At 42.2% G+C, this 12,451-nt stretch overlaps 1 protein-coding gene across 9 annotated transcripts in view; it reads left to right on the forward strand.

The window, feature by feature from the left end:
* Window positions 1-12,451, forward strand: part of PRIM2 (DNA primase subunit 2) — a 278,733-nt gene that overhangs the window by 128,242 nt on the left and 138,040 nt on the right. The window contains exon 8 of one of the 9 annotated variants that reach the window (XR_013830222.1): window positions 11,581-11,683. The exons of the other annotated variants lie outside the window; for them this stretch is intronic. The gene's annotated coding sequence lies outside the window, so the exon portion shown is untranslated. The remainder of the gene's footprint in view (window positions 1-11,580; window positions 11,684-12,451) is intronic. 9 annotated transcript variants of the gene reach the window in all.

Below are 12,451 nucleotides of genomic sequence, written 5' to 3' on the forward strand. Positions count from 1 at the left end.
CAGCTCCCCACTTCCCTGCAGCCCAGCTCCCCCCTTCCCTGCAGCCCAGCTCCCCCCTTCCCTGCAGCCCAGCTCCCCCCTTCCCTGCAGCCCAGCTCCACCCTTCCCTGCAGCCCATTTCCCCCTCCCTGGCCCGTGGCCTTGCGTGTCCTCACCAGGTTCCTCTCTCTGGCCTCAGGTCCCTCAGTGTCAAAAGGGGAAATGACAGTGTGTACCTAATGAGGCTGTCATGAGGATTAGAGGAGCTAAAGTAAAACTCTTACAACAGTGTCTGGCGTGTTTATTGTTGTGTGTATTAGGGTTTTCCATCGTTCTTCTCTGACCCTCTGGGTAGTTTCTAAAAGCACATATCCTTTTTAACAGATTACTTTTTCTGCTTGAATGTGTTGGTTGGAATCTGTTGCTGACAACTTAGTACCCTGACTGATACTATGACGTACACTTGTTGAGTGATAACTTAGGGTGGGTCTTGTAGAACCAAGCATTTCTTTTTTTACTGGGCAGTTAGAGAACTGTTTCCTCATGCGTGTCTGGGGCCAAAGTGCACATTCTTTTTATCGAGACACTGAACTCACTTGCTCTGTCGTTTCTTTTGGATTGACTTGCTTCGTTCAGGATCTCAGGCTTTGACCCCAGGCTTATGGCCACATTTGGTCATAAACTGCTGCAGAGCCTCCCCGAGGGTGAAGCAGTTATGGGGAAGGCAGCTCTGCAGGGACACATATGGTGTGTGGGTGGGGATCTCATCCACTGCCGCCATCGCAGGCCTCTCCACACGGTCAGGGTCATCGCTGGTCCTGGTGCCCACTCCTGCCCAGGGAAGGACCGCGGGCCTGCCTCCCCCTGCAGCCGCCTCTGCCTGGGAGACACTGCTTCCTGGACCATTAGCTCTGGGTCCCTGAAGCGGACACTTTCCAAAGGGAAGACGTTGTGCCAACTGAACTATTGGTATTTTCACAGCAGGGAGAGTCGCACCACCCTCCCTCCGTATAAAAACACTCCTGAATCTCGATTGTGGTTTTTGTCAGCATTACAGTGAGAACTGAGAGTGACATTTAAACCTGGGAAAATTCAGCCCCGATATTGACTGTTCATGTGAAAAACTTGAAAAAGCAGGTAGAACACTGTGACCTGAGTGATGTGAATTCTCTAACCAGAGTGTACAGAGCAGTCAAATATTTGACTTACTGATTTTTGGAGAATTAAGCTGTTTTGTATGCAAGGTATGAAAATAGAATGAGTTTTTGTCCTTGATTCAGAATGAGTACTGAGAGCCAGGGTCTGATGCTAGAGATTTGAATTCATGTTGAATATTTTAACAAATATTAGCAGAAGGGATACTCAGTTTTCCATGTGTTTATAGCTATGTGTTTAAAACATAATACTTTGTACTTACATATTAATTTCTCTTTTGAAAATGTTACTAATTTATTAACAAATATATACTGTTATTAGGAATGTAGCAAAGTATCTTAAATCTTAAAAAGACTCCAGCTACACAGGGTTATAAACTTCCTCTGTCCACATTTGAACATACCTCGTTCTGTACTCTCATCCTTTTAAATTTTGCTCTTTTGTAAAATTACCCATCAAGAGCTTTATCTGTCAATGTCTGGTACATTGGAAGCTAAAAATAAAGTAGGTTGAGTTACCCTGACCTGTTAAAGAAGGCATTTCATTTTAACTGAAGTTCACCTTTATAAACATAGATTATCTTTTGGACAAACAGTGTTCAATAAATTCTGCTTCCTAAAACAATAATGTGGGTAGATTTGACCATTGTGGCATTTTATCAGAAGTGCTTTCCATTTCCCCTTAATCTTTTCAGCCACAGCTTACAAATATTTGAGAACACTTTTATTTCCTCACTCTGGATAACCCTCGTGTCCTTGCTGCCTTCTTTTCTCCATGGTGCTATGTTCTGAGAGCCAGGTGGCTCTTCATTTAAATTCCATCACAAATTTGTTGGCTTGGATTTTTAGTGGGCTCATTGCTTTAAGTAAGATGTGGGGGGCAAAATTTTTTTCCTTATTGTTTAGGTAATTTCTAACAAAGCTAAATACTAGAACATTGCTGCTTTGGTAGAATGATGTGTAGAGAGTAAAGAATCATCATATTTCAGAATGGCTTTGGAAACCTGAAATCCCAGGATTCTGCTTTAATCTTTAAATTCCATTGAGAATTTATACCGGAAAAGGTATTTATTAAATAATTGCATGTAGCCTCCATGTTAGCAGATATTAATTCTAGTTTGGTGGAATTAATGTCCATTGTCTTTTAAAATCTTACTAGATTTTAGTTAAAATTAACTTTAGTTACAACCTGTTATCTTGTGCTTTCGTTTTTATGGTCCAGTAGTGCCTGGATTCTAGGTTTTCATGAAGGTCATGCCTCCTTCTTGGTGTTTGGCTCTTCACGTATTCCTCCTCCCAACTCCCCTTCCTCATACGAACTTCCCAGAACAAGTCCCTGTGGTAGCTTCCAGGGTGCAGTTACAGAGATGAATAAATACCACCTACTTAATTCTGTGAGATCAGAACCTAATTCTCTATACTCAATTTTTGTAAAAGTATTGGTGGAAAATTATAATGATAATAATAATTGAGTTGGTCCCATGTGACAGTTGCATAGTGTGAGATATTAGCTTTTTTAAAAAAAAATCCAGAGTCTAATTTTTCTAGTCCCTTGGAATTTTAGATCTTGCCTTTCTCCAGGGAGCACCTGGTTTGGGAAAGGTGCTTGGCTGTTGACATGGGGTGTGAGCTTCTGGGAAGGACACCAGGATGGGGCACTAAGGGGCTAGTGGAGGGAGATGCTAAGGCAGGGGGAGAGCAGGCGAGCCAAGGCAAGTAACAGGGCAGGAAGGCAGAACTGTTGGGTGGGAGTGGAAGAAGTGCCCTGGAGAAAGGGAGGAGGAGGTCAGAGAGAGAGAATCTAGAGAAAAGTGAGTAGTGAGAAAAAGAATGGAGGTAGAACGGGTTCAAAATAAGGTGGAAACATTGGTAATAAAAGCATGATTAAAGGAGAGGAGGAAGTACAGAGTAGGCAAAACTGAGAATACAGCTGAGAAGCGTGGGGAGAACGGAGGGGATTGACTCTCTGTCTAGTGTTTCGCTGACATGGGTGTTGTCCCTGCTGAGGCTGTTCTTTCCAGTTGCATGGAAGGTGGAATCCTGCAGTGCAGGGCAGGCCAGTGGTGGTGCGTGCTTCACAGCTCCTGAAGGAGACTGGAGAAACAATGGTGTGCATCCTTCCACGTTATAAAGTTAAATTGAACCAGGTGAATCATCAAATTACCTTCTTTTCCTTAGAACAAGTTAAGTGTAACACTTCGGTAAGAGAGCTTCTTTGTGTGATGATCATATTTATTACATACATGAGAAGTTGAATTTTACATATTTCATTCAAGATAAGAGAGGAAGGGAAACTTAATCCAGACATTTGAAAAGATGCAAGTTATTATAAAGCAGCCTTTAGTAGTATTTATTTGGGAACATTTGTTCTGGGATGCGCAGTTTTTCTGTAGAGCTGTCACTGTTGACCAGCCAATAACTTAAAGCCTGTAAACAAGGCCTGCCTTTAACTGGAGTTATTCTGGAGTCAGCCACCAGTTAGGTGACTTTGATGGATGGATAGGACAGATAGATGGATAGGATGGAGGGAGAGACCTTGAGGGTCTACTTGGAGCTGGAAGTGTGAATTTTGCCCCAGAGGGCAGAGAGGGACCTCAAAAGAGGCCAAGTTTTGCCTAGGGCTGGCCTTCCCTGCTGAGTGGAGGTCAAGTGTGGAGTAGAGATTGTCAACCAGCTGGCCTTTAGTGGGTCCCTACCAGGTTACTCTGCTTGTTACATCCTAAAAAAGGAGCCTTTCAGAAGGATTTGAATTTTTATGTTGGGGCAGTTTTATGTGATGCATCATTCGACTGGGGGGAAGAGAGGAATTTAATCAGTATGAAATCTTAGAATGTTCAAGTCTCAGGGTAACTAATTAAATATATCATAGGCAAATGTGAAAATTTGGCTTTACTATTCTATTAGATTAAACATAAAAAGGGGTAGTCAAAGAAAAAATTATTTTGCTTAAAATAAAATCATAACTTTTAAAAGTTTGGTTTGGAGAAGAGGAAGCAATTGTATTGTAAGTATGTAATTATCTGCATTCCTTTCCAACCTCTTTGCGATCAAATTGGTTTTCTCCAAGAAAGGCAGTTATATGCAGGAGGCCACTTTTTGTTGAATTCCTGTGTGCTGCAGGCAGTGCAGCCCACAAACCTGAAATCACAGAGGTACTGCTGTGATTTATAATAATACCCATTAATTACAGCTTCCTATTAAAGGCTTTTGGTTTTCTGCTTCAGTAAACCTAAATTCTCCTTTTGAAGAATTGCTTCCATTAGGTCTTATGCTAAATAGTGAGTCCTGTCTTTTAGAATCTCATCAGGGGTACTTGATGCAGTAAGGACTTCTCAGTTGGCTTTAAATGTGCAGCGCCGAAGCTCGTTCCCTTTGTAGGATGCTGAGGTAACTGGAGGAGCTTCTGGTCTGTTGATGAGGAGGTGCAGATGGGAAACTGCAGAGCCTTAATCAGATGTGTTTATCCATCGATGTCTACCACCCCCCGAGCACCGTGCCGTGCTGTACTATGCCAGGCACAGCTCAGTGGTCCTCACCCCAGCTGATCTTTAGGTTCACCTCCAACCAAAACCCAAAAACCCTCCAACCCCACCCACAGCAATTAAATACCGGGCCTGGATGGTTTCAAAGGGCTGGCTCCTTGTTGAATCTAATGTGTAGCCAAGAATGAAAACACATATCTGTTCAGTGCTATTTGGTGGCTTTTCCCTTGAAAAGTTAGTCTTTCTCTTTCCTTTGTTTTGGCTTCATATTCCCATATTCCTTCAGGAAGTAGAAAATATGATCAAGCAAAACAAATGAACAAAATCAGGTTGCGTTCTTTCCTCTTGGGCTTCTGTGATGGTCTAATTCTATTCAGGGACAGGCATTTCCCTGGCGACTCCCTTAATTTTTCTAGCTTCACCATTTTTTTACCATGTGAAGACTGTCTAATCCAAGGTTTCTTTGCTAAATTCAACTGGTTTCTAACCCTGTCAGGGACCTGCTTCTCAGTGAGGCTTTGTTGACCTTTTTCCCTGTGAATATTTAAGATTACATTTTGACCTAGAAAAGTTTTTAAAATATGGATTTATAGTGCTTTTTATTACATCTTTTTTGCAAATTACTCATTAAACTTCATTTTTTTTTAGATTTCACACACCTGAGGAATTTATAAGTATTATCCACTCTGTTTATAAGGAGGGGAGGTGTAGTAAATACAGATTGATCTTGAATTTGAAAATAGGGTTAGTGTTTGTCAACTACTAATGCTGCTTTGCTGTCTTTTATTTGGATGTATTTGGAAGTAATCTCGCTGTGGCGGGTGGTCTAAAATCCTCCTGTAAGCAGTTCTGAGGGGAGGATGTTTATTAGTAACCATGGTAGTGGCAGCCGCAGCGTTAGGCAGGCCTGCACATGGTGCCCCATGTGCACACTAACATCGGGAGGAGGACACGCTGTTCCTGTCCCAGGTTTATGGGCGGGAGGAGAGTGGACGGTGGGGAAGAGCCAGGCCTGTGGCTTCTCACCCCATGGCTGTGAGGCTCGCTGCCGGCACTCCTTCCCTCCTAGGAGCTCTCGGACAGTTTGGCCTCCTCCTCTCTTGTTTTCTTTCCTCGCGAGCGCCAGGCAGCCTCCTGCCCTGGGCGTCCTTTCTTCACATCTGATGGACAAGGCACTGGGGTTGCAGGCTCTCTCGGGGCTTGGCAGAGGGAAGGGGCTCCAGAAAGGCTGCAGGGAGCGGTTACGACGGTCCCCTTACAGGCCTCAGTGCGTTTTGGTTACTGTATTCTGGTTTTTGTTTTTGTTTTCGTTTTTTGCTAACACTCTTATTGAGATATAATTCACATACAACAAAATTCACCCATATAAAGTGTACAATTCATTGGTTTTTAATAGATTCATAAAGCTGTGCGCCATCACCTCAATCAGTCTCAGAACATTTCCATTGCTCAGTCCACCTGTCTCCCTGCTTCTAGGTGTGCCTACTCTGGGAGCTTGGTGTAAATGCAATCGTACTGCACGTGGTATTTTGTGACGGGCTTCTCTCACACAGCGTAGTGTTTTCAGGTTCATCCCTGCAGCAGTACCATCCGCACTTGGTCCCCTCTCGTTGCCTAGTGACATTGCAGTGTGCATCTGTAGCGGTCACTGAGTTAGTGTGGGGACATAACAGCCTGGGGAAGGTGTTCTGGCTTCTGTGTCTCATCCCCTGACTCCAAGCCTTGTCCTGACAGCTGCAGCCAGGGCCGAGTCTGCAGTCATACCCATGAGGACAGGCCCATCTGCATGCTCGCCGGGGTGAAATGGAGCCAGTCTTCTTGATCTCAGAGAGACAGCAGTGAGCGGTCCTGAAGAGAGATCTTAGTTCCCTGCCCAGGAATTGGACCTGGGTAGCCTGGATGAAAATCAGGAATCCTAACTGCTAGGCCACCAGGGGCTAGAGACTAGAAGCAAAGTGGCCCTAGCTCTTTCCCCCGTTTGAAAGCAAGAATGTTTCAAGGAGGCAGAAACTGTAAAAACAGGTACAAAGTTTATTATTAAAGACACAGCACAACGGGGAGAGCACACAGAGAAGCAGTTTGTTTATTTAAGACAGAAGCAAGGCAGAGATACACACCCAGAGAGACAAGGTGTGGGCGTCCTCTCTAATGAGGAGGAGCACAGTAAAGAGGTGATTTAAATCACTTATATAGGACAGTCCTGCTGGGTCTTTGACCAATTATCTCATTTCTTTTTTCACACCTGACTGGTCCCTGACTGGTCTCCCCAGCATGGCATGCACAACTTTTTGCTAAGATGGATCCCACCTCAGAGGCCTGTGGGTGCATGTCCACGCTTATTATGGGGTGGCACCCCCTCCCTTTTTGACCTCCAAGGAGCCTTTCTACACATGTGCAGACATGGAAGTTTTCCTTGACCTCAGGAGTGGGCACCTTATCTCTTTCCTTCAGCAGAGCTCAGCTTCTGCCACTAGCTTTGTCCTTGGAGTGTCTGGGTGAGAACAAAGCTTCACGTTTACTCCACTTGACAAACACCAGATGTCTAGTCCAGGGGCCCATCTATCTCCTACCTCAGTCTCTCCAGCATTTCCTACTGAGTGCACAGAACTGGGCTAGATGTTTTTTTTTTAATTTATTTTTGGCTGCGTTGGGTCTTCATTGCTGTGTGTGGGCTTTCTCTAGTTGTGGTGAGCAGGGGCTACTCTTCTCGTGGCGCGCGGGCTTCTCACTGCAGTGGCTTTTCATGTTGCGGGGCACGGGCTCTAGGCACACGGGCTTCAGTAGTTGTGGCATGCAGGCTCTAGAGTGCAGGCTCAGTAGTTGTGGCGCACGGGCTTAGTTGCTCCGTGGCATGTAGGATCTTCCTAGACCAGGGCTCAAACCTATGTCCCCTGCATTGGCAGGCGGATTCTTAACCACTGGGCCACCAGGGAAGTCCTGGTCTAGATTTTTATCACACATACGTGGAAACACATAGAAGACATGGTGTCATGTGTGACCTGTGCTGTAACTCAAGTTCAGGGGAAGGAAAGTATTGTTTCTGTGTGTGGGTTGTGACTGCCAGTTCTGGCCCCTCGGCCTTACTCTCCTTGCAGTGGCTTTGGGTGCTTTATTCAGCAAGTTCATCCCCTCCCCTGCATGAATTTAAATAGTAAAATATGAATCTGAGTTGTTTTGGAATTTTTTCAGTTTAAGACTAATAAATACTAAAATATTAGAATCTTGAAGGTCATAGGTCATAATGGATCTAAAAACTTAGAGTATCAAGTTATATGGAAATGTTCACAAATGGTACATTCGGTCACCAAAATTGCACAGTGATAACGTCCTATTTAATTCAGCTGGAATTCAAGTTAAAGGCACATTTAATGGATGGGAGACCTCGTAGCTTCTGCATATTCTGATAACTGTTGCATAAATACCAGTTGCAGTGCTTGAGTGAACTACAATCCACAAGAGAAAGTCTCTTTAGGATGCTTTGAAATGCATTCATCTGCTTCAGTTAGATGTTCTAGCTAGCATGTCATCCTTTACTGTTGGTTAATGTTATATAATATTATACCATATAAAATATTCACAACATCACTGTCATTATATTTGTAATGCGGTGTCATTAGCTGTGAAAGTTGAATGCTCAGCTATGTACTTCTCTTGCTCTTTGCTAACAATTGTGTAGGATATCTTCATCCATTGATTTAAATATCATGTAGTTTAAATAATATGATTATGTGATTTAAAACTTTATAATAAACTATAAGAAACTGGGAAGAGATCTTAGTTACTAATTTTGTAAAGGAGTTGGATTTTAAGAATTTTGCGAAATTTAATTCCTAGTTTTTGAAGTACGAATAGTACTGTGTGGTTATAATTTGAAGCCTATATATTCGTTTAAAAGTAGTATAAAGATATCTTCAGAATTAACAGCATCAGAAATCAAAAATGTTCCTTCAAACTTGAAATCCATAGAAAGTAGTTTCTCTTCCACTCTTCAAAGGAAATTAAAATACCTTCCATTTGTATAGCATTTGTTTTAAAATTTTTAAATGAGTTATTTTATACTACATTCACATGTAATTTTTCACATTCACATGTCTCCTAACAGCAACAATAGTAGTCATAGATATTTAGTTAAACTGTAAATGACTGTGGGTTTTTAAGTGTAGAATGATAGGAAGCTATAGTAGTGCAAGTGAGTGGTGATAGGGGATTTGTTTGTTTACAGCCAAGTAATAACTTCTGTGGAAGAAGTCAGCATAAAACAAGTAGTGTGGGGCTTCCCTGGTGGCGCAGTGGTTGAGAATCTGCCTGCTAATGCAGGGAACATGGGTTCGAGCCCTGGTCTGGGAGGATCCCACATGCCACAGAGCAGCTAGGCCCATGAGCCACAACTACTGAGCCTGTGCGTCTGGAGCCTGTGCTGCGCAACAAGAGAGGCTGCGATAGTGAGAGGCCCGCACACCGTGATGAAGAGTGGCCCCCACTTGCCACAACTAGAGAAAGCCCTCGCACAGAAACGAAGACCCAACACAGCAAAAATAAATAAATTAATTAATAAACTCCTACCCCCCAGCATCTTCTTAAAAAAAAACAAACAAGTAGTGTGTATATGTGATTATAAGCAGTATTTTTTTTCTTTCTTTTTTTTTTTGCGGTACGCGGACCTCTCACTGTTGTGGCCTCTCCCGTTGCGGAGCATAGGCTCTGGAGGCGCAGGCTCAGCGGCCATGGCTCACGGGCCCAGCCGCTCTGCGGCATATGGGATCTTCCCTGACTGGGGCACGAACCCATGTCCCCTGCATCAGCAGGCGGACTCTCAACCACTGCGCCACCAGGGAAGCCCTATAAGCAGTATTTTTAAAGTAAGTATCATACACCCCACTTAAGCTATAAGCTGTTTACGTTTTAGATAGCATCATATTCCTTGCCCATAGCCATAGTAGATATTCAGTGCATCAGTGATAATTCAGAATCATGCACTGCTCTGAAATATAAATAATAATCAACAATAGAATAACAGTAATGGCTGTGGTTGTTTACTATAAGCCAGATAATATGCATATGTTTAACACCCACAGTCCTGTGAGGTGTAGGGATTTCTCGATTTACAGATTAAGAGCTGAGGCTCAGAGAAGCTAAGCAACTTTCCAGAGGTCATGTAAACTTGATAATCCCATTATCTGTTTTCCCCACCACTGTCATACTGCTTTGTCTTGTTATTTTCTGTTAGATTCTTCTTAAATTATGAAATACTGTACGTCTGTTGTAACAAGTTGAAAAAATAAGGGGTATATCACCTGTATATTTCTTGATACACACAAAAACACATAGAGATTAACCTGACCCTACTAATATTATTTAATTTTCCCTTTATAAGAATGTATCTTTTCTTACCTGTAAATTTGAAAGTGAACTTTAGTGGGGTGGGGGGTTGGAATTTGTATCTACTCTGGAGTCACAGAGACCTGAGTGTGAAGCTTGGCAATGCCAGTCTAACTGTTCCCTTGGGTAGGCTTCTCAGCATTTCCAAGCCTGTGTCCCTTTGGCTCTGACGTGGTTGTCCCTGTTTTGTGGCTGTCTTACTGACTCTCCTGGAGAGTGAAGAGACTCGATTAAACTGTATTCTAGTTAAACATTTATTATCATCATTCCGTATAAGTTTTAGTAGCTGGTCTGAAAATGGGAAGAAAGTGTATGCATTAAGAATAGAGCATCCTTTTTATCATGTATATAAATACCTGTTACTATATTGTGTAGCAGGAACTAACATACTGTTGTAGGCCAATTACACTTCAAATAAACAAAGAAACAAACTCATAGAAAAAAAGATCAGATTTGTGGTTACCAGATGCAGTGGGTGGGGAGAAGGGGGCATTACGTGAAAGTGGTCAAAGGTATGAACTTACAGTTATAAGATGAATAAGTACTAGGGATGTAATGTAGCACATGATGAATATGATTAGCAGTGCTATATGTTATACATGAAAGTTAAGAGAGTAAATCCTAAGGGATCTCATTACAAGAAAAACGTGTGTTTTCTTTTATTTTGTATCTGTATGAAATGATGGATGTTCACTAAACTTATTGTGGTCATCATTTCATGATGTACATAAGACAGATCATTATGCTGAACACCCTAAACTTATACAGTGCTGCATGTCAACTATGTCTCAGTAAAACTGGAAGGAATGGAAAAGAATAGATCATCTGATTTATTTGAGTGTTGATAATTCTGAGCATTAAGTGGTTGTCTTTCAAATACATGTGTGTGTACATGTATACACATATATACATATGTATAATAACATATTGGAAATTGCTTGATTGACCATAGTTACTTGGTTAATGTGTTTGTGAACTGCTCAAAAAAAATCAAAACTTAAAATAATTCTTTCAAGAAGAATAGGAATTGGAAAAGTTACATGTTGACTGCTTTTATTCATACCCTTTTCATGATTCATCTTGTATCTCAGGTCTTAACTTGAGTAGAAAGAGAACTAATTTTTTTCTGTCTGAGCAGGAAATAATTTGCAGCTGTTTCTTGGAGATTTCTAGACTTTTAAGCATAATCTAAAATGCTGTTACTACTGTCTTGCAGGGGGCGAAAGCTTTTTTTTTCCTCTCTCACAGCTGGATATAATGTCCTATATACATGTGGCATTTAAAGAACATTCGAGTGTACCACAGTCCTCATAATGGTGCTTAGATGGCTAAGGGGATTGTAGATAAAGACTTGACAGCATATTTAAGTGTGTGTGGTGTGTGTGTGTGTTTAAGATTTGCGAAATACTTTACCTGTTGAAAATCTAGCCAACATGTATTGTGTACCATCTGCAAGGTCACCAGCTAGAGTCCAGGCAAGATGAAAAGATGAGTAATGTAGCCATGAATATGGAGACCATGTAGTGTGACAAGAAGCGAAAACAAATAACTACACTATCAGCCTGAGCATGGCATTTCCATTCTAGAAGGAGTAGTTACGGCATTCAGCAGCAGGAGAGGTGATACCCTGTTGAAGGAGGCAGGAAAGGTGTGATGGAAGAAGAGACCATCTGAAATGCGCCTTAAGGGGTGAGTAGGATTTCCTTAGCTGGAGATGAGGTGGAAGGATTGAGTTAGGCAGGTGATCCAGGTGGAGAGAACCTTGTGGACTGAGAGTTGGAGTCATAGATGCATGACGTGTGTTTAAGAGCAGAGGGGGATGGTGGGAATGTCTGTGTGGATGTGTACAGTAAAGAACATGGAGAGAGAAAGTGTAATGAAAACTTAAGTATTGGTGTTTGGTGATGAATGGTTGGGGTACTGTTGACAAAAGTGAATTCAGAATTTTGTTTTTAGTTTTGGGACAATGACGAATTTGGTTTCAATATCGTTTTGAGTGTACCCGGCATATTCGAGTGGAAGTGTCTAGAAGGAAGTTATAACTCTGAGTCTGTAGCTTTGAAAGTTTAGGGCTAGAACTATTTGAAGATTAAATACAGAGAGATGATACTTCACCTTTTGCTTGGACATGGGCAGTAGTAAACCAAAGAAATACATGAGCCAGCTTTAGAAGGAAGCCTAGGAGGGACCAATTTAATAGATGTTGGTGGCTAGCAGGTTCCTGTCCCATGGAAGATGGAGGAAGATGCGGCTAGAAGAAAGGTATGGGAGGCAGTGCAGTCCACTGGGATGTGAAGGTGCCTGAGCCGAGGGATTGAGGTGTAAATGTCAGCAGTAAGTTTGGGGATTTTTTTTTTTTTAAACACAGGAGAAATAAGCATGCTTATATGAAGAGAAAAGAGGAACCAGTAGGACCTTGAATGATTTAAGATGCAGGTGAGAACAAGTCATCTCAAA

Source organism: Stenella coeruleoalba, assembly GCF_951394435.1.
Source record: "Stenella coeruleoalba genome assembly, chromosome: 10".
In the NCBI taxonomy this organism is placed as follows: Eukaryota; Metazoa; Chordata; class Mammalia; order Artiodactyla; family Delphinidae; genus Stenella; species Stenella coeruleoalba.